Source organism: Microcaecilia unicolor, chromosome 1 (assembly GCF_901765095.1).
Source record: "Microcaecilia unicolor chromosome 1, aMicUni1.1, whole genome shotgun sequence".
NCBI classification, from domain to species: Eukaryota; Metazoa; Chordata; class Amphibia; order Gymnophiona; family Siphonopidae; genus Microcaecilia; species Microcaecilia unicolor.
In genome coordinates, this window is record NC_044031.1 from 482,519,254 (window position 1) to 482,540,859 (window position 21,606).

General features: G+C 41.0%; 1 protein-coding gene across 1 annotated transcript in view; it reads left to right on the plus strand.

Annotated features, from left to right (window-relative positions):
- The window catches only part of ASXL3 (ASXL transcriptional regulator 3), a 372,418-nt gene that overhangs the window by 329,662 nt on the left and 21,150 nt on the right, over positions 1–21,606 (plus strand).

A 21,606-nucleotide genomic window follows, 5' to 3' on the forward strand; every position in this document is an offset into this window, starting at 1 on the left:
TAAATGGTCAGTATTCTCAATGGAGAAGGGTTCCCTAGGGGTTTGTGTTGGGACCGCTGTAAGTACATAAGTAATGCCACACTGGGAAAAGACCAAGGATCCATCGAGCCCAGCATCCTGTCCACGACAGCGGCCAATCCAGGCCAAGGGCACCTGGCAAGCTTCCCAAACGTACAAACATTCTATACATGTTATTTCTGGAATTGTGGATTTTTCCCAAGTCCATTTAGTAGTGGTTTATGGGCTTGTCCTTTAGGAAACCGTCTAACCCCTTTTTAAACTCTGCTAAGCTAACTGCCTTCACCACGTTCTCCGGCAACGAATTCCAGAGTTTATGCGTTGGGTGAAGAAAACCTTTCTCCGATTTGTTTTAAATTTACTACACTGTAGTTTCATCGCATGCCCCCTAGTCCTAGTATTTTTGGAAGACGTGAACAGACGCTTCACATCCACCTGTTCCACTCCACTCATTATTTTATATACCTCTATCATGTCTCCCCTCAGCCGTCTCTTCTGGATGTATGTAAAATGATTGTTTATTGCTTCTTTTCATGGTCTAGAAACTCCTAGCATTGCTTGGATGTAGGGACCAGTGATGTAATGATTGTTTATAGGTATTTTAACATATTTATAAATGATCTAGAGATGTAAGTAACTAGTGAAGTAATTAAATTTGCTGACGACACAAAGTTATTGTTAAATCGCAAGAGGATTGTGAAAAATTGCAGGATGATCTTATGAGACTGGGCATCCAAATGCCAGATGATGTATAATTTGAGCAAGTGCAAAGTGATGCATGTGGGAAACAGGAACCCGAACTATAGCTACATGATGCAAGGTTCCATGTTCGGAGTCACTGTTGACAATACTTTGAAACCCTTTAGTCAGTGTGCTGCGGCAGCAAAGAAACCAAATAAAATGTTAGGTATTACTAGGAAAGGAACGGAAAATAAAACAAGGATGTTATAATGCCTTTGTATCATACTGTGGTGCAACTCCACCTTGAATCGTGTGTGCAATTCTGATCGCCGCATCTCAAAAAAGATATAGTGGAATTAGAAAAGGTACAGAGAAGGGCAATGAAAATGATAAAGGGGATGGGATGACTTTCCTATGAGGAAAAGCTGAAACAGCTTGGGCTCTTCAACTTGGAGAAAAGACAGCTGAGGGGAGTTATGAGAGAGGTATATAAAATACTGAGTGGAGTGGAATGGGTAGATGTGAATCGCTTGTTTACTCTTTCCAAAAATACTAGGACTAAGGGGCACGCAAAGAAGCTATAAAGTAGTAAATTTAAAATGAATCAGAGAAAATATTTCTTCACCCATCGTGCAATTAAACTCTGGACTTTGCTGCCAGAGAATGTGGTAAAAGCTTAGTGGGGTATTCAAGAAAGTTTGGATAGCTTCCTAAAAGAAAAGTCCATAGACCATTATTAAAATTGACTTGGGAAAATCCACTGCTTATTTCTGTATATATTGTAATTTTTTGAGACCTTTCCAAGTACTTGTGATCTGGATTGGCCACTGTTGGAAACAGTTTACTAGGCTTGATGGACCTTTTGTCTGTCCCAGTATGACAACACTTATGTACTTATGTGTTCTATTGTGAATTAAAACTGGTTAAAAGACAGAAATTAGGGTTAAGTGGTCAGTATTCTCAATGGAAAAGGATAGATATTGGGATTCCCCTGGGGTCTGTGCTTGGGACCGCTGCTTTTTACCATATTTATAAATCTAGAAATGGGAGTAACTAGTGAGGCAATTAAATTTCTGACAACACAATGTTATTCAAAGTTGTCAAATCGCAAGAGGATTGTGAAAAATTACAAGAGGACCTTATGAGACTGGGCATCCTAATGGAAGATAACGCTTAATGTGATCAAGTGTAAAGTGATGCATGTAGGAAAGAGGAACCCAAACTATAGTTATGCAAGGTTCCACATTAGGAGTCACTGACCAGAAAAGGGATCTAGGCGTCATCATTGATAATACATTAAAACCCTCTGCTCAGTGTGCGGCGGTGGCTAAGAAAGCTCATAGAATGTTAGATATTATTAGAAAAGGAATGATAAACAAAAATGAGGACATTATATTGCCTTTGTGTATCTCCAGGGTGCAACCGCACCTCAAATACTGTGTGCAATTCTGGTCACTGCATCTCAAAAAGGATATACTGGAATTAGAAAAGGTACAGAGAAGGGCGATGAAAATGATAAAGGGGATAGGACGACTTCACTATGAGGAAAGGCTAAAGTGGCTAGGGCTCTTCAACTTAGAGAAAAGATGGCTTAGAGGAGATATGATAGAGGTTTATAAAATAATGAGTGGAGTGGAACGGGTAGACATGAATCGCTTGTTTACTGTTTCCAAAAATACTAGGACTTGGGGGCATGCAATGAAGCTACAAAGCAGTAATTTTAAAACAAATTGGAGAAAATATGTCTTCACTCAACATGTATTTGAACTCTGGAATTCTTTACCAGAGAATGTAGTAAAAGCATTTAGCTTAAGGGGATTTTAAAAAGATTTGGATAATTTCCTAAAAGAAAAGCCCATAAGCCATTATTAAGTTGGCTTTGGGGAAAATCCACTATTTCTAGTATAAGCAGCATAAAATGTGTTGTACTGTTTTGGGATCTTGTCAGGTACTTGTAACCTTGATTGGCCACTGTTGGAAACAGGATGCTGGGCTTGATGTACCTTCAATCTGTCCCAGTATATCAACACTAATGTTCTTATGTGTATGTATGTGTATATAGCTGTACCAAATAGCATATTTTACTATTCGACCAAATACAAATAATGGGCATTAAGCTTTAATCTAACAAATATTAAAAGAAGCAACATGAAAACAGAGAGCTAGTGTTTATTTCAGTAGAGCCCCAGATAATTCGTATTTGAATTTAAATCACTATTCGGCCGAATCGAACACGAGTATTAAATATATATGTTTAGATAGATTTATACAGGACCGACCCAGGACTAAGCAGTTGCCCAGAGTAGCAGCACTTGTCGGGGGGAGGGGGGGAGCAGCAAAAAACAGCAGCAAAGGGAAACAATAGGTCCTGACAGCCACACAAACTCCATCATGAAATACTTTAACTTGAATTTGTATAGGATTTTTCTGTGGTGCTTGTGATCAGTTTAATTATCAAAATTATGGGTAGATGCTCACGAGCACCTCAGTCATTATGGCATGTTATTGCATTATGCAGATACCATTCTGGATGCCTACTAGAGATATGGAGGTTGGTGTTGGTTAAATTATGATGAAGGTTTTAGGGATAAAATGGAGATGAACCTCCAAATATCCTTGGGGACTCAGAACATAAATCTGTGATTAACGCAGAAATTACCTAGCATAGGTGTTACACTGAGGTCACAAGGGCCCCCCCCCCCCCCCCCCCCCCCCCCGGTCACTTAGGGCAGTCCCGTCCTTGTCTGCCGCTTCGTTGGTGATGGATGGATGGATGTAAAATGATTGTTGCTTCTTTTCCTGGTCTAGAAACTCCTAGCATTGCTTGGATGTAAGGACCAGTGATGTAATGATTGTTTTTAGGTATTGTTTCTTTTCAGTTATAATCATTGTGTATATAGCTTAATCATTGTATATATCTTAATCATTGCGTGTTTTAGAACCTCTAATGAAAGTCTCATTTACCTAACACGAATCCAAAAGAATCCACAGTAATTATTGAGTAGTCTGTGTCAGTAAAGTAGGCTGTAAAACGAGGTCAGAACAATTGGGTGTGGCTGCTAAGGATTTGTGTTGGAGATTCAACAGGCCCACTTGTCCATTTCCTGACTGTAAATTTCGACATGGCTGTGGGGGGTGGCCACTCACAGCAAAAGTGTTCCAAAAAACTACCCCCACCTCCACCCCAACTGGCAAAACAGTGAAGTGTTGTGCATGGCACCTACTCCCATTAGGGTTGGTGCATTGACACAGTGATTGGAGGTTTACCCAGATCATGAGGCAGCTTGACTATTATTAGAAGGTTTCTCGAAGAGTTTTAGCATTCCTTATCTTGGACAAGTTTTGTGAGGAGAACGCTATGGGTGTGCAGCAGGCTCTTTTCAGAAACCGCCTTTGCCTGCTATGCGCTTGTCTCCGTTAGCAGTAATTCCCCAAAAAGAGCCCGGGAAATATCGACTCATTAACAATCTGTTGTATCCCCAGGCTGTTCAGTGAATGATGGCGTTCCAAAGGAATATTGCGTAGTTCAGTACACATCTTTTGATCTGGCACAGGTCTTGGTCCGTAGAGCAAGAACGAGGCGCTGCTTGCCAAGCAGATATTGAATCAGCATTTCACCTGTTACCTATTCATCCTGAGGTGTTGCCATTGTTCAGCATTTACTTTAGGGGTTACTGTTATGTGGACAAGTGCTTACCAATGGGTTGTTCGATATCATCTGCGTATTTTGAATGTTTTAGCTCTTTCATGCTCTGGGTAGTAGGGGTAAGGTCAGGGGTATGGTCATTGCTGCATTATCTGGATGATTTCTTGTTCGTGGGCTCGGCTTCTTCTACTGATTGGCAGTGCCTGCTGGCTGCATTTTGTCAGGTAGCAGAGAAGTTTGGGATCCCATTGTCCCGAGCCAAAACAGAAGATCCCACTGAGATCTTAACCTTTCTTGGTATTGAAATTGACACCTTATCTATGGTTACCAGATTGTCGTAGGACAAGGTGGTGGAATTGTTGAGTTTGGTTTCCAAGGTTAGGGCGGAGAAAAAGGTTCAGTTGAAGGTATTGCAATCTTTGATTGGCAGTTTAAGTTTTGCATTCAAGGTCCTTCCCATGGGTCGAGCTTTCCTTTGCAGACTATCAGCTGCTACATCTCGAATAGGTAAACGTCATCACTACGTTCGTCTCTCCACGGGCATCAGGGAGGATTTGAAGATATGGGAATTGATTTTGGCAGAATTTAATGGGGCTTTGCCTATACAGCAACCGGAGTTAACTAACGTAGATCTGGAACTGTTCTCCGATGTTGCTGGCGGCACAGGCTTTGGGGTATTTTGTCAGAGAGCCTGATGTGCTGAGAAATGGCCACCAGAGTGGATATCGGCAGGGTTGACAAAAATGTGACCTTTCTGGAGCTTTTTCCATTCTTGGTTGCATGAGTTTTGTTTTGATGCGATAACTTGGGAGTTGTGGAGGTGGTGAATAATCAGGCGGCCCGTTGTTCCAAAGTTAATATATTGATGCGTCATTTTATATTGCGCTGCTTGCAGTTGAACATGTGGTTTCGGGCGTGGCTTGTCCTGGGGTACTTAATCAGATAGCTGATTCTTTATCTCATTTTCAGTTTCAGTGGTTTCGCGAGCTGGTTCCTGGGGCAGACGAGGAGAGTACCCCTTTTCTGTTACACCTGTGTACTCTGGGAGCAAGTCTGTCTGGGAATTGCTGAAGCAATCTTTGGCACCAGCGACTTGGAGGTTGTATCTTGATGGCTATAGAAAGGTGGATGCTTACTTTAAGCAGTTGGGTGGGTTCCCAGTAGCGGAGTAAGACTTAGGATTAGCTAAGTACGTAGTTTGGGCTAAAGAGTGGGGACTTCCAAAGGGGCAGTTGGTCAATATATAGCGGGTTTTGCATTCTTTGCCAAGGCCAGTGGCATTCGGAATCAGACTGTGGTTTTTTGGTGAATCGGATGTTTAGGGGCTGGGGTAGGGTGGTACCAGTGGTCCCTGATGAGCAGCGGCCCATCATGCATGTACTGCTTATTTCTTTATCGAATGCTTTGCATCAGGTTGTGATTTCCCTGTACGAGGTGCTGCTTTTTCACACAACATTTAGCCTTGCGTTTTTCACAACTCTGAAGATCGAGGAGTTAGTACCTAGGTCTGCATCACACCTGACAGAAGGTTTTCACATGGTTTATGTTTGGGTTTTACTGTAAGTTTTGTGTGTACATATCTACAGGTCAAAAACAGATCAGCTGGCCAGGGGACATATGGTCACGCTTAAACCAACCACTGGACTATCTACATGTCCATGCACGCTGGTCAGCCGGTTTTTGTTCATCAGACTGCAGGTTCTCAATTCTTTTTGCCGCACGTGGATGGCAGTCCGTTTACTAGGTACCAGTTCGCAGCCATGTTAAGATTGGTGATTTGAAGATTGTGGCTCGGTGTATCGGAATATACATCTCATTCATTTAGGATTGGGGCTGCCATGAGTGCCGACTCAGTGGGGATGGGGCTAGGGCAATTCAACGATTAGGAAGGTGGAAATCTGGGGCGTTCAACAAGTACATCAGACATGTTTAGGTTTTGCTTTGTGGTTGGGGGTTCTTGCTGGCTTCTTGTTTTCGCAGATTATTCATGAGAATTCACTGTTTGGATTGTCGGGCATTCTTATGTGCATAGGGCTGGACCTGGAGGACTTCACCTGGGATTGGAGTTGCACGGAGTACGAATTTCATGGTGGGGGGAGATCTGGGAATGCGATGGCAGGTCCTGATTCCCTTATGGGCTCAATTTCCACAGCATTGCAAGCAACTGGATGCCCTATTATTCCACCTGGGAGGAAATGATATCTGCAGCTATTCTAGTAGGCTCCTTCTGAATGCCATTCATATGGATTTGGAGCTTTTACAAGATTGGTTTCCAGGAATGACATTCATATGGTTGGATATTATACTCTGACCCGAGTGTATTGAAGATGAGATATGGACCAGAGGACAGGAGAAGGTTAATCGACAGGTGTTGAAGTGGTTGCTGGGCAGGGGTGGAGTGCAGATCAAACACGTGTGGATGGAAGTACATTGTACATGGTTGTATGGGAGGGACGGAGTACACCGTTTAGACACTGGACGACCTATTGTTCAGTGACTTTCAGGAGACCATTGAGCAAGTGGTTAGGGCTGTAGCTTCCTTTTTTTTTGGGGGGGGGGGGGAGTCACCAATTAGTGGCTCCCTAGTGGGAGTACCCGAGCTTAGAGCTTAGACCCTTCAAGTAGGTCCTTGAAAAGGCCTTACCTTTCACCCGGCGGTGAATGGTAGGCCTTTGGTATCAAGTTGAGCCCAGAGGTCTAGGCTTGGGGGTTCAGCTGACTTGTCCTTGCTGTATTTGATAAGTCTTACTGTGGTCACCTTGCTGCAGATGGCAGGTAGCCCAGTTTCCTTTCTTTGGTTGAATGTTAGCTCGGATAACTGGTTTAGACCACCAATAAGTGAAGCTGCGGCCATGTTAAATCCAATAAATGTTTTGACTTTTGAAAAGGTTGTTTGGTGTTTTATTATTGGAGGGGGGGGGACAAGTCTCACATCCCTTGTTAATATTGATTCAATTTTAAACAAGAGCAGTGTAGGTGTTGCAGTTTGACTGTTATGTGTGTTGCCAGGTCAGACTTTTATTCCAGTATTAGCATTAAAAATGAAATGCAGCAATTCGTTTGGAAAAGAAACAAGACTTGCATAAAATTCAGTCATCTGGTTATCCTTTGTTCTGCTCTGCTGTTTGCTCTCTCAATTCTGTTTTGCTCAAAGACCATAACATCACACAGGCACAGTGAATAGGCAACTGCACTTACTGCAGATCAATAGCTCCATCTATTTTCTTGTTATTAGAAGTGTCCCCTTTCTTTCTGTGCTGAGGGATAGCTTTATCTGTTCTGTAGCCTCTTCACCTCCACACAGTTACTCTAGGCAATGCTGTTGATTACCCACAGTAGTGAAAGTGGCTGAGGGGAAGTTATGATAGACTCACACAATTAGATGGCAGGTGATGGTATAAGGCTCGTTTTATCTTTGCATGTGCCCTGGCCCTTTCATACTTTAATAAAGACAAAGCTGGAAAAGGATAGCATCTGTGATTACTTCCTTGAAACTGAGAATCCTGTGTTCATCCCATGCTTTCCTGAATTCTGTAACATTTGTGCCCCATAGCCTCTCCAGGGAATCTGTTCCTTTTATCCACCTCCTTTCCGTGAAGAACTATTTCCTTATGTTGATCCTGAAGCTTACGCCTGTAGAATCTTACATTGTTTTCCATTGTTCTAGAATTGCCTTTCTATTTCTGTCTCTCTGTGTCAGGTGTTCAACGCTGCGTGCGTCTGGTAGCGCTATACAAATGCTAATAATAATAATATTGAACATTGTTTACTTCTTGTGTACTATTTGTAGCTTTTGGGTATTTAAATGCCCCTATCTGCAGGATATATATTTATGTCTTAAGTCTCATCTCAGGTTTGAAAATCATTTGGCAGCTTTTTACTGAATTTTCTATACTTTGTATCCTATCTGCGTTTTCTTGGTTGCACTCCACACATTTCCTCTTTTCATCTGACTTGCAACAGCATCTCTGCATATACTTCTTTCATTAAATATACATAAACAGTTGTCACCTTACTGCCTTAGCAATTTTTTCATCAACTTGTTTGCAGGTCTGGAATGAATACCAATATGGGTAATGTAAAATGTAAGAAGTCTTAGCAGAAATGCAGGCACTCACATAACTTGATCTGTCTGTCATGCTGCCTTCAAGATCTGGGCAGATGCACTTTTGGGCAACAGCCACACTAGTATCGGCAGCGCCTTAAATTGGGGTGTGATGATAAAATTAACCATGTTGTTGCAAAATATGCCCCCAGTGCTTTGCACCTGCTATTGGCATGGGAGGAATGAAGTAGGAAATAGGCCACGTTTTTTTTTTTAATTCCAGGTATGCCTTTAGAGCTGCCTGCTTACCAGTTCCAAGAGGCAAATTCTAGGCCAGTCCTGAACTGCCCTGTCCTACTGCATTATGAAACTTGCAGCACGGATATTCAGTGGGTAAGATCATAGATTACAAATACCACTCTGCTGTAGGATGTGGGTTCAAGACAAGCACCAGAATGTCTCCCTCTTGGAACTAGGTAATGTCAAGTACGGTTTTATTTATGAACCACCTATGTGTCACATCCCATCAAACATATAAATGGCAAGCGACCGACTCACCTGCAAATGCGCAGTAGAGACTTTCTTCTCTGTCCCGCCCTCGCGTCAAGATGTGATGATGTCAGAGGGCGGAACAGAGAGGGAAACGGTCGGAGTCGGACGCTGCCGCTGGAGCCTGGAAACAAACATCGCGCTCACCAACCTCCACCCTCCCCCCCCATCCCCGCCGCCGCTCCCGCCCCCTCCGTATCAGGCCCCCTGCACTGACCTGACAGCGCCTCTCACCTTCGTGTGGAAGCGCTGCAGGCAGCACACGGAGGGGGGAGGGAGCGGCGGCGAGGAGGGTAGCTGGAAATCTCGCCCGTTTTAATGGGCTTAACGGCTAGTAGTAGTATAAAATGGCTTGATGTTTGTGAATGTTGTTTTACTCTCTCATCCTAAGCATGCCAAGGGTAACACACATTTTTAATATAACCAGAAGTAGGTATGTTAAAAAAAAAACACATGTAAATTTTTGCTTCTGTGAGGAAAGCAATTATTAGATGTGCCGCTTTTCCCTGATAGATCGGTATTTATTTGGCTTAATGGGTTGGATAATTGCCTTTGTCCCTAGCACCTGGGTTTGTCTGGCAGACTGCAAGTACAGTAATAAATCAGAGGTCCTAGCAGAAAGGCAGGTGCTGATCTAGCTAGGTCTGTCTGGTAGGTTTCACAAGGATAGAAGGCCGAATGTTTGGGCAGTAGCTGTGCTGCAATTAGTATTTATTTGGATGATTACAGAGAAAGGAGAGGTGTCAACTTAGTGAGATATTTTGGATGCTCATTTGACTAAGATAGTAGAGTATAAATGAGGGAGATAAAAACTATATCTTACAATTGGCAGCTGTGTATATCTTTGAATAGCATTATTGGACAGGCGGAATGCACCAGTTAGCCTTTTTTTTACTGTTATCTACTATGTTCAGTTCGCACCATGTCTGCTATGACTTTCTTCCCTCAGCCTTTCCATGTATTTTTCCAGTCCTAGGTCCTTTGTACCTTTTTACAGCACATTTTTATCCTTATTTTGAAAACTCTACAGGTTTCTTTTTATGTCTTAATTTTATTTAGTGTCCTAACATGGGGGCAGTTTTAAAATTGTCCTATTTGCGGCAAAATCTTTGGGCACATTTTACTTATGGATTTTGCACCAGTTTTCTAAGTGTAAATAAATAAGTATGCATGTACTTTAAAAGTTGCTGCAGATGCTAAATATTCATGGACATTTGCACCTACGCACTTTCTGTTTACATTTTTCATGGAAAATAACATGTATAGATTTAAAAATACACTCTACACATATACTTTTGCTCCTTACAACCTAAACACACCCCTAGAAAATTCCTTCTCTCATTGCAGCTGAAAGTACTCAGAACAGCATACATACATCCTTTTTATTGTAATGAGGAAGGGCACCTTTCAGATAAATATTCCTAGATCAGTCCAAATGCATAGGTTTCAGAACGCCCCTACCAGCAGATGGAGACAGAAACCACAAGCTTGTGGAATCTACCCTATTTAGGGAGCCATGCAGCCTGCAGTCTTCCAGTATTCTTTGCCTTCAGCAGACAGAAGACTGGTGACCCTTGCTGTTGTGCTGATCTGGACTACTTAGTAACAGCTGGTGAGCTGGTTTTATAGTGGAGTAAGGATCAGGGGATACCCGGAAAAGTCTAGGTCTCTCTCACTGGTGCTAACTCCTCCTGCCTGTAGCCTGTATAAGATTTATTACCAGCAGCAACAAAGGAAAGGAAGTTCAAAACTCCACAGAACCATCCAGGGAAAACAGGACAGGGAAGAAAAACGCCCAAAGGTGAAAACCATAAAAAATAAAAACAATGTGGCGTGTAATCAAATAATTACAACATATTTGTGTGTGGTTTTGCAGTAATTTGGGTTGTCTATAAATGTGGGACATATTTTTATACTCAGTCTTTTTTTATATATTTTATATAATAGTCCAGTTGACTTATTGTTATGTAACAAATTATGTTCTTAATTCTTTACATATACATTACCTTTATGTATTATTATTATTTATATATAGATATATAAAGGGTTTAAATCGTTGAATGAGATGTTATAAGATAATAAAGAGCGCAGAATGCTGGTAGCCAGAAACCGGTGAGAACTGTAACAAACAAGACACTATGTATAGGACGGCTTAACACAGTGCATTGTTACTGAGGTTTACCAGCTCACACCATAACACTGTCTATTATTACTGGAACATACAGAGGTCTATGAAGTATAGTAGCCATCTCTGATTGGCATTACGCATGTATTTGTACATGTTTAGGCGTGTTTTCAAAGCACTTAGACTTACAAAGTTGCATAGTAACCTATGGAACTTTGTAAATCTAAGCGCTTTGAAAATGAGCCCCTTAGTATGCTGTATAGTGGAATATGTTGTTGCAATTTGGTTTCTAAACCTAAGAGATTGACTTGTCATTCCTTTTTACCTTCTACGGTACGTCATTGTAATTGTGGATTTTTGGCCTTTTAGATATTTTGGACTCCTGAAGCAGGCCATTAGGCTGAAACATGGCTTGTGTCGGGTCCTGCATTGTTTTATTTAAGAACTGGGTCCTCCATTGTTTTTATGAGTCCATGAATCTTTATTAAAATTTAAACATGTAAACATTGTATACCAGAAAGATATGTGAGGAGATAACACAAAAGTGTAGAAACTCAACATAACAATATTGCCTTGAGACTTATACTTTCAAGAAATTACTAAATACTGCATACAAGTATCTTAGATAGAAGCCAATCAGGAGGATTGAGTTTGGAGATAATTGTCCAGTGAGGACCATATTTTAACTACATGGCAGGTCTTCCCAAGTTTATCTGCTAAAGATAGCCCAGATTTGTACATTTGTAAAATTGACTGCCACCAGACATGAGGATTAAGATTGGTATTGTCTTTCCAATTTGTAAGAACCATTTTAAGTGCAGAAGCAATAAAAATGGTCATCAATTTTTGTTGAGAGAGATCTAACTGGGATTGAAATAATAAAGGACCAAAAACAATAGTTTGGGACGTGATAGGATCCTGTAAAGGAAGAACACCTGTTATAAAAGACCATACCTGGGAGCAAAAATCATGCATTAAGCGACATTCAAAAATCATCTGGATCAAGGTGCCTGGATAAGAGCGATAGGACTAGCACATATTATTCATCATGAGACCTGCTGTAGGCATTTTATGCGGAGTCAAAATGGCCCTGTGATGGAAAAAATATATAACGATTGGGTGTAGCTGGCCGATGCCATTGCTTTAATAAAGGATTGTTTTAATCATTTGATTGTAAAGATTTATTAACAACATATGAATTGCCATAGTTGGCCAGACGATATGTCCATCTAGGCCAGTATCCTGTTTCCAACAGTGGCCAATCCAGATCACAAGTACCTGCCAGGATCCCAAAACGGAGCAAGACTCCATGCTGCTTAATCCCAGGGTAAGCAATGTCTTTTTCTAGTTCTATCTTAACATTTTATGGACATTTCTTATAGGAATTTGTCTAAACTTTATAAAAATCCAGCAATGCTTTTTGCTTTTACCACATCTTCCCAGTAATAAGTTCTGTAGCTTTACTATAGATTGAATGGAAAACTTTTTTTCTTCAATTTGCACAGGGTATTCTGCATGAAGCAGGGCTTAGTGGCAGCTTCCTCTGCCCCTGCCTTGGGAACTTCCTGGTCATCCATGCTTTGCAGACCAGCTAAGAGATCTAAATTGGAAGGCTCAGGGGAGTGGGAGAGCCAGTAGCAGATCCTCAACTGAGGGGTTCTGGTGGACTGGGAGAAGGAAAGCATGAGGAGGGAGAGCTGCCTGTGGGGAAGGGGATGATCCCATTGTAGTATGCCTCTTTTGGTAGAAAGATCTGGCATCCTTGATTTCACAAGTGCTGAGGACACTTAGCATTGCGGAGGAGCCAATGAAAGAAACAAAAGTTATAAGGAATCTTATATTGGAGGGTTTGCATAAACCCATGAAGGCTTCCATGAACCAGGCAATGAGGGCATTGATCACAGCAGAGACCAGTCTCAACATGGGAAGAACAATGGGAAAGTTTTACCCTTTGTCTCCTGACAAGATAGAGAATCTGAGAGTGCCAAAGATAGATGCACTGGTTATGGCACTCACTAAGAAGACCATCTTTGTAGTGGAAGTTGGGGTTGTACTCAAGGATACTCAGGCTCAGAAGATTGAACCTCTGCTGAATCAAGTATTTGAGGTTGTGGTACTCGCTGTGCAGACACTGGTCTGCAGTGATTATTGGGGCAATTCTATATCTGGCAGCCTCCATGTAAGTGTCCTGAGAATATGCAGTGGGAGCCTATTCTGTAATGGCATCTGGGTGCCCACACTCTGGTAGAGAATACTAGCATAACCATGGTATAGCTCAGTTTGCATTAATACAACCATAGTACGCCAGCCATAAACCTGGCATAACTGTAGGCACGTAATTGCAGCAGGGGCATGCATGAGAGCTCCTCCATGTATATGCCTCCTTGTATTTATGTGCTGTGCCATTTATGCACATTGTTACAGAATAGTGCTTAGGTGTCCTGCTGGCACATTTGCAAGTAAATATACACATATACGTAAGTGCTAAATGTCTATAAATTTATGCTTGAAAGAGATTCATAAATGTGGGCACCTAGCTAATAGAATTGCCCTTTATATGTCCAGAGCTTGTTTGAGCTGAGTACATTAGCTATCTTCATGCTTATCAGATCTGTGGGTCCTCTGTTTGGTGGAAAATGGATAATATCCTAGAGTTTGCCTGCTATGTTGCCAATGCCTTTATTTTTTCTACTTGTTAGAACCTAGTAAAGAAGTTTGTGGTAAAGGTAACTCTCTCTTGCAGTTAGGGCTTGTGATTTCTGGCCTAAGACAAAAGTGGGGACAGGAAAAGTATCGAGAGAGAGAGAGAGAGAGATTTATTTTGTGATCCCAAAGAAGGGGGATGATATCATACAAGGCTTGCATTTGGTCAATTTGGTGGTGAGATAGGGAGAGTTTCTGATGACCCTGAACCTCAAGGAAGCATAGTTTTTCTCAGTACCAATAGAGCATCAGAAGTACTTGAGATTTGCAGTGTTGAGTTAACATTATCAGCTTCATACATTCCTGTTTGAGTTAATTATGGCCCCTAAACCTTTTCAAAGGTGATGGAGATGGTGACAGCAATCCTCTGCAAGTGATTGACTCCAATTTTGCTCTAATAAGCCTGAGGGCCAGGTGACCACTTCCCAAGTAATCAGTTTGCTGCAGGATTTGGGTTGGGTGGTCAGTTTTGCCAGAAGGAAACTGGTACCCTCACAATCCTTAGAGTACCTCAGAGTTTGATTTGATACTGAGAAAGGCAAGGTGTTCTTGATGAGGAGAAGATTCTCTGGCTTCAGGCACATTAGCAAGGCCTATACTTCAAACATGAGTTTATCTACAGATGTTAGGATCCAAGTTTATTCATGCTTGATATACCGCCTTTTGGGAATTCCATCAAGGTGATTTACAAACAAAATCAATAACAGAAGACAGAAAGGAACTATATGGATAGAAAGTCAAGGAGAGGATGAAACAGAGAGCTAGGGAAGGGAGTAGGTACTAGGTCTAGGAAAACAGCAGCGGAAGCACCATCATTGGGTCCCATTTGTCCCGGAAGCCATTGGTGTGTGACAGGAAATAAAAGTTGTGGTGAATAAATGAGCTTTGAGCTGGGCCTTAAAAGTTGATAGAAGGGGATCAGTACAAAGAGGGACAGGGGAGGTCATTCCAAAATGAAGGGCCCATTATACTAAATATCTTTGATCGTACACAGGAAAGATGAATGGCACATAACAAGGGGACTTGCAGTAAGTTATTGTGAGGAGCAGAGAGGTCTGGAGGGACAATTGGGTGTTAGATATTGTAGTGGATAGATAGGTTGACCAGATTGAAGAGTTTTATACACAAGCAAGAGTATTTTGTATTGGATTCAGAAGACAACCAGTAGCCAATGTTCTTCTTGTAGGAGTGGTGTGACATGATCGGATCGTTTTGCCCCATGGCCCCATGGCAGCAACGCTGGATTTGATCTCATAATCAGAGCATATTATGAGGCCCTTGCAGAGGGCTCTTCTAGGGTACTGGTTGGCCCAAACACAGGTATAGGAGGTGAAGGTTTATATTTGTTGTTGGAAGCCAGGGTCACTCTGACTTGGAGGCTGGACATGCAGGATCTTAGGAAAGGATCTGGAGATTCCCCAGTGAGTGATCGTAACAACAGATGCCAGTGTGAAGGGCTGGGGAGCACATTGCCAGGGGCATACGGGCCCAGATGGTCAATAAATTGGTTTGAATCCAGGGCCATAGGAAGAACCCTGCAGGTTTTTGAGCCTTTTCTCGGTGGAAAGGTGGTTGTATTTTTTTTCCAACACCATCACAGCAGTCACTTCTTTTGAACCTCCAGGGGGACACCATGAGTGCTCAATGGCTGACGAAGCGGTCTTGTTTCAGTGGGCAAAAGATTCTCTTTCTGCTTTCTCACAGCTCACATTATGCGGACAGTGTTCAGGCAAACTCTGGATACCATGAAGTGGGAGTTGTTGATGGAGGATTTTGCACTCATTGCTGGCTGCTGGGGCAATCTGGAAATGGATCTTATTGTGGCCACAAGGTTGAATACCAAGTACTCGCAGTTCTACAGCAGAAGGCAGAAGCAGGAGTCTACAGGCCTAGATGCTTGAGACACAGCAGTGGCTATCTCGCAGGGTGCTCTATGTCTATCTTTCCTCCGTGGCCACTTCTCATTTTGGGACATGACAAGAGAATTATGTCTAGTGTTGAAACTGTGTGGCCTACCAAGTTTATTGGCAAGTAAATAGGGTTTACATAATAATCTTTGTTTCTCGCTATGCCTGTTTTTGATTGGTGTCTATGAGATGCTTGTTGCTGATTTGGCACTCCATAATATGGACTGGCATTCGATGTGTTTTCTAATATTGTTTTGTATTATTTGGTATATATTTCTGATTATGTTTTGATAAATGTAAATTGAAAATTTCAATAAAAAAGAAGACAGAAAAACTTTTATTTTGCCCCTCAGGTTTATCTTAATGTCTGCTTATTCAGTACAATCTTCTGAACCACAGACACAAACATTCTAATTCAGTAAAATTGGGCACCCAACTTTACGCTTAGCGCTCAAAGTTGCACGTACAATTTATAAAAGTCAGTTGCATATGTAACTTTATTTAATAATTGGCATTAAGAGCCAATCATTGGCTTAAATGGGTGGTAATTGACATCAATCAGCAGTTACATGAGCATCTACCCTATTCTAGAAGTTGTATGTTTAATTTCCTGTGTGCACAACTTCTAGGGGGGAGTAGACATGGGAGGGGAATGGGCATGTCAGGGGTGTGCCTAGGAGTTATAGAATCCTAGGGGTACGTACCTAACTGCCAACAGTTAGGCACGACCACTTATACTCGCCTTTGATGTGGTGTAAGTGCTTGCACCTAAAGTTAGGCACAAAACTGCAGTCTTTGTTATTAAACAAACTTAAGAACATAAGCATTGCTGTACTGGGACAGACTGAAGGTCTGTCAAACCCAGTATCCTGTTTTCAACAGTGACCAATCCAGGTCACGAGTACCTGGCAAGATCCCAGAACAGTAAAACAGAGAATGTGGTAACGGTGGTTAGCTTAGCAGAGTTTTAAAAAGATTTGGATGATTTCCTAAAGGAAAAGTCCATAGGCCATTATTATATTGGACTTGGGGAAAATCCACTATTTCTGGGATAAGCAGTATAAAATCTTTTGTACTTTTTTGGGATCTTGCCAGGTATTTGTGACCTGGATTGGCCACTGTTGGAAACAGGATGCTGGGCTTAATGGACCTTTGATCTGTCCCAGTATGGCAATACTTATGTACTTCTTATCCTAGAATATGCAGTGGACTTTCCAAAGTCCATCTTAATAACAGCTTATGGACTTTTCTTTTAGGAAATTATCAAAACCTTTTTAAACCTTGCTAAGCTAACTGCTTTTACCACATTCTCTGGCAACGAATTCCAGAGTTTAATTACTCGTTCAGTGAAGAAATATTTTCTCTGATTTGTTTTAAATTTACTACATTGTAGCTTCATTGCATGCCCCCTAGTCCTAGTATTTTTGGAAAGAGTAAACAAGCGATTCACATCTACCTGTTTCACTCCACTCAGTATTTTGTATACCTCTAAACCAAATGGGGTTCACAATTTCCACAGAAGTTCAACAGCACAAAAGGAAGTGGAAAAGAGACCAACTTCAAGAGATCAATCAAAATACCAGGGTAACATGCTCCAAAACCCAAACTTCATTCGGACCCTACACGGTCCGTGTTTCGGCTTTTAAAAAAGCCTTCGTCAGGGGTCGATCAGTGAGTGCACAGTTGTATACTGATTGACACCTTAGTAAAAGACCCCCTTAATTTGTACACGCATCTGCCCTGGGCATCCAAATTTGAGTGACCTGTATAGAATCTTGGGATTAATGACTTACAGAATATGAAATAGCTGGAGCAATTCTATAAATGAAGCATGTGGGCCACAGGAATGGGTGTGGAAAACAATTTTTATTAAAAGACCCGACACAGGCTGTGTTTTGACATATGCCTGCTTCACAAGTCAGCTGTAAATTGTAAATCCAAGGAATGTCAGTAGGTCACAGTCCAAGATGTATCAAATCAAAGAACACAAATGGGTAGCTTGAAAAAGCTTTAGCCAGCATTGTGCATAGGTCAGCTAGCTCTAGTTCTGACCTACATACAATGCTGACTAAAGCTTTTTCAGGCTACCCACTTGTGTGTTACTGTGCAAATTGTTCTTCAATTCGATACATGTTGGACTGTGACCTCCTAACACTCCTTGGATTTACAATTTACACCTGACCCCTGAAATAAACATACGCTGAAACACAGCCTGTGTCGGGTCTTTAAATAAAGATTGCTTTCCATACCCTTTCCTGGTGCCACCTGCTTTCTTCTGATACTTGGACTTTATTGCACTACTGAGTCCTTCTCCTCGTTTGGCAATTCTATAAATGGGCACTTACAAATATGTGCCACTTGTGCACATCATTGGTGCCAATAAGTGGTACTGATGCACATATATGCAGTAGGTGCTATTCCGTAAGTTAGTGCCAAAATGCTGTGTAGCACATAACAGCAAGGGGGTGGCAGGCCATAAGCTTGTCACCAAATAATGTGCACAACTTATAGAATGTTCTCAGTTACACGTGTTGATATGTGTACGTAGGTGTGCCCACTTATACCAGCCATTGACCTGGTGTAAGTAATTGCAGCTAATTTTTAGCATGTCAAAGCGGGTTTGCACTATAGTATTCCGTAATGATTTTGGCACACCTAAGTGCCGTTATAGAATTGGCACTAAGCGTGCTCCATTGTGATGTCTACTTCTTGGTGCCAAATTATAGAATTTCCACCATAGTGTTAAATAAGCAATTTCATAACCATAGTGAAATCATCTAATCTATATGTTTCATAAAATGCATAAAACTGTAGCAATCCTCCTCCCCTTCAACTGAAAGAGAATATTTCAAACTGTTGCAGGAAATTGGGGGGGGGGGGGGCATTATGAGGGCAGTTTTCATATTGCCTGTGGAATATTTTTTACCTGTGGACTTCAGATTGCAAAGTGAAAGAGCATTTATAGTTTCACTTTCAAAATCGCTTAAGAGAAAGGTACCTGCTGACACACAGCCTTTTTCTTTGGGCATCTTTTCCAATCAAAGCAACCTGCATAGTTTAGAAAATCTAAAACTACGCATATTATGGCTAACCCTACTCCCTCCACAGGGAATGCTTCCGCTCGTTATAGATAAAAATACGAGTCAACAGCAAAAGAAACACACACTAAAATCTCTGCCACTATTGAATAAATAGAATTAGCAAATAATATAGAAAATGTAGGTAGATAAAGAACATATGGCCTATCCAGTCTGCCTGGAGGAGTGGCCTAGTGGTTAGGGTGGTCGACTTTGGTCTTGGGGAACTGAGGAACTGAGTTCAATTCCCACTTCAGGCACAGGCAGCTCCTTGTGACTCTGGGCAAGTCACTTAACCCTCCATTGCCCCATGTAAGCCGCATTGAGCCTGCCATGAGTGGGAAAGTGTGGGGTACAAATGTAATAAAAATAAATTCTATCTACTCTTTCTATCACTCCCTTAGAGATCCTATGTACTTGTTCCAAGCTCACTTGAATTCAGGTACTGTTTTCGGTTCCACCGCTTCCACTGGGAGGCTATTCCACTTCTGAGTCTATCCCCTTTCACATTCATCTTGTGCCCTTTCATATCTTAAATGCATAAAGTGTTCATTATCCAGTTACCTCAAGAATTCTAGTAAATTATGTGTCTCCAGGTTACCCATGGAAGCCAGAGAGAGATCTTTTAATTTTGCAGATGGAAGATTGAATATAATTTGTTTTTACAGGTATAAAAACAAGTGACATGTAATAAAAATCTGGTTTGCTGATAACTCAAAGATCGTTTTTCAAAAATGTTCTTTTCCATTCATGTTTAGAATTCTCTTCAAGATCTGAGATATTCTTGAATGTGTGTGAATGTGGCGGGAGACTTGCCTTTTTTGATTGTCTGCTGGTATAGGTAGCAGGTGACTGGGTTCTCTCTACGTGTTCTTTCCAAAAGCAAGAGTGCCTATTGTTGAACATGTACATACTTTTAACTATACACAGGATGGCCAGTTTTCACATAGCCATCTTCTGTTTCCTCTGTGAATTCCCTCAGAGATGCAACTGAAAAAGACTAGTGTTCTCCAGAAGCACTCCATATTTCTTCTGTCTGGAAGGCTCCTCATTTGAGGCTGAGGGGAGACATGATAGAGGTATATAAAATAATGAGTGGAGTGGAACAGGTGGATGTGAAGCGTCTGTTCACGCTTTCCAAAAATACTAGGACTAGGGGGCATGCGATTAAACTACAGTGTAGTAAATTTAAAACAAATCGGAGAAAATATTTCTTCACCCAACGTGTAATTAAACTCTGGAATTCATTGCCGGAAGATGTGGTGAAGGCGGTTAGCTTAGCAGAGTTTAAAAAGGGGTTGGACGGTTTCCTAAAGGACAAGTCCATAAACCGCTACTAAACGGACTTGGAAAAATCCAAAATCCCAGGAATAACATGTATAGAATGTTTGTGCGTTTGGGAAGCTTGCCAGGTGCCCTTGGTCTGGATTGGCAGCTGTCGTGGACAAGATGCTGGGCTCGATGGACCCTTGGTCTTTTCCCAGTATGGCATTACTTATGTACTTATGAAACAGTGTTTTATCTGTAAAACTGGCTATTTTGAAATTTTAACCTCCCTATGTCTGTATAAAAACCATATTGTTTTTGTTTTGTTCATATTGTTTAAGTGCAGTAGAGCCATTGCAAAAGATCTGGTGAAATATCCTATTTGTTTTACAAGTGGAATGTGACTCAGTTGCACATTTTAATATGTCTTTTAGCTTTATCCATTAATAGATTACAGTTTTGTTGAAATCCAAAAGTGACTGATTTTGCAGATTTTACTTTATTGGTGCTTCCTATATTGAAAGTGCAAGTGTTAGACTGAACATTAGCAGTGAAACTGAGAGAGTCTCTATCATACCTTGTCCTATTTCTCCCATTGCAGACTATAAAGAGGTGTTTTTTGTTATAAGTTCTATTATTGTCCCTTCACTCTACCCAAGTTTGAGACATAACCCTGAGAAACAGATTGCATTACATTACATTGGAATTTATATTCCTCTTGTACCTTCTCGGTTCTAAGCGGATCACAACAAGAAAGCCAGATCAATTAACTGGGATATACATAGTAATAACATTACCAATAAAGAGACCAGTAATCTACTATAGATCCACTGCTATAACTATGATCTAATTAGTTAACATATGTTTGTGAAACAATATAGTTTTAATTTGCCTAGTAAAATCTAAATAATTTTGAGATGCCCGCAGAACTTCACCCATCTCCTTTCCCACTCTTGCCACTTGAAAGGCAAACAGAGATTCAAAAATTTGCCCTTAATAGAAGGAAAACTGAATGGATTGCACGTGCTTTCTCTGCACGATCTAGTAAGACCAGTAAATAAAGAATGCTCATCGTACTTCAGATAGTGACTTCTTTCTTTTTACGATACCCTTGTAAATGTGTAGTTCGTTACCAATCTGTTAAATATTATTCTTTTGATGGATGTATAAAAAAATAAATTGAAAGAGGCTCTCTTTATTTTGATTATTTGGGAACCTATCAACATGTCAGGTGTATTGCTTTCTTTCATTTCTTTTTTCCTTCAGATTCTCTATTGTTAGTAATCTTGGATCATATAATGTGGACTTTTGATTTCCAATGTATAATCATTTTTCTGCTTTGTTCCATTTTTATTTATTGTCATTACTTTTGGGACTCTTACTTTTCTGTACAAGTATTTTGCTTGGTTATAAATGAGAAATATTGATAAATAAAAAAAAATGCTCATACATATATAATAGAGCTGAGGCGAAGATAATTTTATAAAGGATACAAATAAATTTAAATTGAGTTCTGGCTTCAATGGGGAGCCAATGCAGAGAGATATAGAATGGAAAAAATTAAACGAACAGCAGTATATTGGATTGTC